Here is a 4,914-nt window from a genome sequence, read left to right as displayed (position 1 = left end):
CATCACATCTGATAAGGATAACTAGGATAGGATTTTCAGTTCTCATACCTTGTCAAGAGATTTTATTATTATTATTTTATTTTTCTTGTCATTCAAACTACTTGCTCCTTATTTCAAAAACCCAAAAATATATCTTTTTACATAACCAATAATAAATCATACTTCCCTGCAATTCCTTAAGAAGATGACCCGAGGTTTGAATACTTCGGTTTATTTATTTTTATTGGGTTTGTTACTTGTGACAACCATAACTTTTGTACGAAAGGATCCTCTGTTGGTTTAGAAACTATACTTACAACGTGATTATATTTGTGAATTTCTTTACCGATAGAAAATCCGATCGTCAATATATAACTTGCATGAAGAAAGCTTGTGAAAGCCGGGAATAAAGAGTTGAGCATCAAACCCTCACCGAAAGTGTTTACACTCTAGTCGCTCAAGTATTTAGGGTTGATTCACTCAATCCTCCTCTAATCATGCTTACTAAGATTTGTTTTTCATCTAACAATAAACACTTATTCAATGCATGCGTACACATATCATAAGCTCAAGGTTGACTAACAATGGTTGACGAAAGGTGGGCTATTTGGGTAAGTGAGCTAATGAAATGATGGCCTCAATCATATATATGCATTCATACAAGGAATAGTGGACATAAATTATCAAACAAGTCAAAGATTACACTCATAGAAAGAGAACAATGCACACAAGAATGGAAATAAGTGGTTATAAGATCTAACCACACAATTAGGCTCAAAACTCACAAGCTTGTGTTTTTAGATCAAAACCATATTCCAAAATACATTCTTCAAGCAAGATTAACACAAAACTTTTCAAATTGGTAGGGTGCCCTATAGATGATTTCTTGGAAAAGAAGTTATCACCCTAACTAACCAAGTAGTCCTAACATGCAAAAAGTGTTCAAATACAAAAACTAACCATGCAATCTATTCTAACTAACGAAAGAAAAATAAAAATCATGGGAGTTGAAAAGAGAAGAGATGTTACCTATGGAAGTCGGTAACCAACCTACCCACACTTAAAAATTTGCACGGTCCTCTATGCCTTGGGTGATACGCAAAGTGGAATTGAGGTCGCCATCTCCATCATCCGCATCTTGAGTATTCGCTTTACTGTGGTCTGAAGTGGATGTGGAATTGTCTAGGTCTTCCGTAGGTGGGTTGACACAACCCCAAAGCTTCCTATAGTAAGCAAATCGGTGTTTGTTACGCCTCTCATATTGATCTATCTTCTCATGGAGCTCTACAAGCAATTGATGGCTTGACTTTAGTGTTGCGGATGTGGTGGTAGGGATGGTGGAAGGAAGGTCTATGTCAGGGCTCGGGGTGTCCACGGGAGGCTGAAGATATTTCCCGCTTGGGATGATAGCGCCCTCTGCTGGAATTGTGGCTCTCATGTCCGTAGCCTCACAAGGAACACCACAGCCGCAATCAAATCGGATGCCAACAGAGGAAATGGTATATTACCTTTAGCATGGACTCAACCCATCGCTTGTCAGATGAGGAGAGGGATGTTGACCGGCCTCTCCGTGAGTATGCACCAAACAAGGAGGGCGAGATCCATCGTGATGGATGACTTAAGGGTGCTAGGCTGCACGTAGTGGGATAAGATCTGGGCCCATGCTCTAGCTTCTACAATGAGATAACACGCATCAATGCTCTTGTGCCGGGATCTTCGACTTCCTCGGGTCCAAAGTGACTCTGATCCGACAATAAGTTGGCGGATAGCATCACAATAAAAATGAACTCAAAGTCATCAGGCTGGCGCAAGGCCTTTTGGTAATCATCCATTTCCTTCGGTACGGGTAAAACATTAAGTGCTTGCTGAATAGCCTCCTCCAACACCGAGACTTGCTTCCGGGGCACATACACTGACTGAAGAGAAGGAAGGTGGTAGTTGGTTTAAAACTCTACCACCCAACAGAGATTGGCCTCTTGTGGCCTTCGCACGAGAAACCCCCATCCTCGCTGCTCAATACGGGGCATCACATAATAAACAATATGGTCCGGTGGGGCGAGTAGGTGTTCGGGGTGATAGCTCCTCTCAACCATGGCAGGGAACATGAGCTCACAGAAGCGGTTGGGGAACCGTGTGGAGTCCCTTGCTGGATGGCTCTTCTCTTGTTCATTAATATGAATAATTGTCTTTGCCTTCTTTGAGAGGGGTTTAATTCCTAGTGTAGGGTGCACCTTAGAGGTTGATTTTCAGGGTGCCCTTTTAGTGGCCGGTGTCTTCGACGCCTTCTCTTTGCCTTTTTTGGTGGCCATACTAAAAAGGGAGGAAAAAGGGGAAACGTTAAACCTAAATAACCAACATTTGGAAAATGACATGCAAGTGATAAGTAGTGCCCAAAAAGGAGTAATGTGTCTTGAGGACATGACAACTGCAACATGTGATCAAGACAATAATAGCAACATAGGTCATAACACTTAGCATGGGATGCAAGAGTGAGTAAGGCATGCAATAAGGCATGAGAAGGGTGCACTCAAGCATCAATAAGAATGAAGCAAGTCATGGAAAATGAGTATAAGAATGGTAAACAAAAAGCAAATTACGCTTAATGCATTTAAGGAAGAGCAAATGTGTGAGGAAGAGGCACCAAGTTGAAAGTACAAACTCAAATTGGACAAAATTGGTATAGGTGCCTTTCATTAAACACTTGGTGTGCAATATTCAAAATATGATCAAGTAGGAGAAATTCAAACAATGAGAGCCTCAAATGGAATGGCGAACAACAATACAATACCACATAGTCATAAAGGGATTAAAAAACATCAAAATGCACCATAAAAGCAAGAGAAAGCTTTAAATTTCAACACCCATGGAAAATATGAAAGAAAGAAAGCAAACAAGCAAGAACTAATAAAGAGAAATGCAACTAAGAAGAGAAGATAGGAGAAACTAAATACAACTAGTAAGAGAAAAGAAAATTTAAAATAAAAGACAAGAGCAAGGAGTAGGAGTGAACCTTGAGAAGAAGAAGTAGTCAAGGTGGAGTGTAGGTGAGAAATATGAGAGGATGTAGAAGGGAAGGAGAGGAAAGAGAAAGTGTGGAGTCACTGGAGGCGGTAGTGGTCGCTGGAGACAAGGGCGAGGAGGTGATGGAAGAAGGAAGAAGGAAGAAGAAGTAATGGAAGAAGGAAGTGGGAGGGGAAAATGTTTAAAGGGAAGGTAAAATGGAACAGGGCACGCGTTGTGTATTAGCTGCGTCGGAGAATCGACGCCTGCGCGCACTCCACGTGTTCACGTGGATGGGTAGAGAAGGGAGATGACGCATAAGCGTCCTCCATGCGTACGCGGAGGTAGCAGGAAAGAGAGGGGATGCATACACGCCAAAGGACACGCACGCGTGGATAGGCTCGTGCCTTAGGCACAAAGTTGGCACAAAGTAGGCCTAACTCTCAGGTTGTTTGTACCAAGAATGGCATGCAGCACCATCGACCCGTATGCGCACAGCACGCATACGCGTGGATGATAGAAACGGCAATCGATGCATACGCGTCGCCCACGCTTACGCGTGGGTCACCTGGCATGAAGTGGGCATAAAGTAGGCATAACTCGGGTTTTGGTACCAGAGAGTTTGAAATTCGCAATCGATGCGTACGCGTTGACCACGCTTGTGCGTGGGTGTGCGAAATGGCAATGCGACACATAAGCATCAGCCACGCTTATGCGTGGGTCACAATTGTGCATTTGGCACAAAAGAGGCACAAAGTGGGCACAACTCTCGGGTTTTTGCACCAGAGAGTTACGAAACCATGCCGACGTGCACGCGCATAGCATGCTTGCGCGTGGATGCTTTTTTTTTCATACACATGAGGAGGGTCAATTCTAGCACAAATTGGTGGTAATGTATGCTAAAGGGGTCAAAAACATCAAAAATCTCATGTAGCACTCAACCTTAAGCATTTCTTCAACATCTCAATTCAAACAAACCATTATCAATGAACTTCTGGTGCACGAAATTGCAATCACACTTTTGCAACTCCGCACAACTAACCAGCAAGTGCACTGGGTCGTCCAAGTAATACCTTACGTGAGTAAGGGTCGATCCCACGGAGATTGTCGGCTTGAAGCAAGCTATGGTTATCTTGTAAATCTTAGTCAGGATATCAGAAATTATCAGGATTGATTGTAAAAAGCAAAAGAACATAAAACAGGTACTTGAATTGCAGTGATGGAGAATAGGTTGAGGTTTTGGAGATGCTCTGTCTTCTGAACCTTTGCTTTCCTGCTGTCTTCTTCTTCAAACACGCAAGGCTCCTTCCATGGCAAGCTGTATGTAGGGTTTCACCGTTGTCAATGGCTACCTCCCATCCTTTCAGTGGAAATGTTCAACGCACCCTGTCACGGCACGGCTATCCATCTGTCGGTTCTCAATCAGGCCGGAATAGAATCCAGTGATTCTTTTGCGTCTGTCACTAACGCCCCTCCTTCAGGAGTTTGAAGCTCGTCACAGTCATTCAATCCTTGAATCCTACTCAGAATACCACAGACAAGGTTTAGACCTTTCGGATTCTCTTGAATGCCGCCATCAGTTCTAGCTTATACCACGAAGATTCCGGTTAAAGAATCCAAGAGATATCTACTCAATCTAAGGTAGAACGGAGGTAGTTGTCAGGCACGCGTTCATAGTTGAGAATATGATGAGTGTCACGGGTCATCACATTCATCCGGTTTAAGAACAAGTAATATCTTAGAACGGAAGCAAGCATGATTGAATAAGAAACAATAGTAATTGCATTAATCCATCAAGACACAGCAGAGCTCCTCACCCCAACCATGGGGTTTAGAGACTCATGCCGTGGAAAGTACACAAAGAAACGTGTAAAGTGTCATAAGGTACAGATACAATGTCAAAAGATCCTATTAATAGTAAGCTAGTAACCTAGG

The sequence above is a fragment of the Arachis duranensis genome, chromosome 2 (assembly GCF_000817695.3).
Source record: "Arachis duranensis cultivar V14167 chromosome 2, aradu.V14167.gnm2.J7QH, whole genome shotgun sequence".
Classification (NCBI taxonomy): Eukaryota; Viridiplantae; Streptophyta; class Magnoliopsida; order Fabales; family Fabaceae; genus Arachis; species Arachis duranensis.
The sequence above is the reverse complement of the archived record's forward strand: the minus strand, read 5'-3'. Positions refer to the sequence as shown.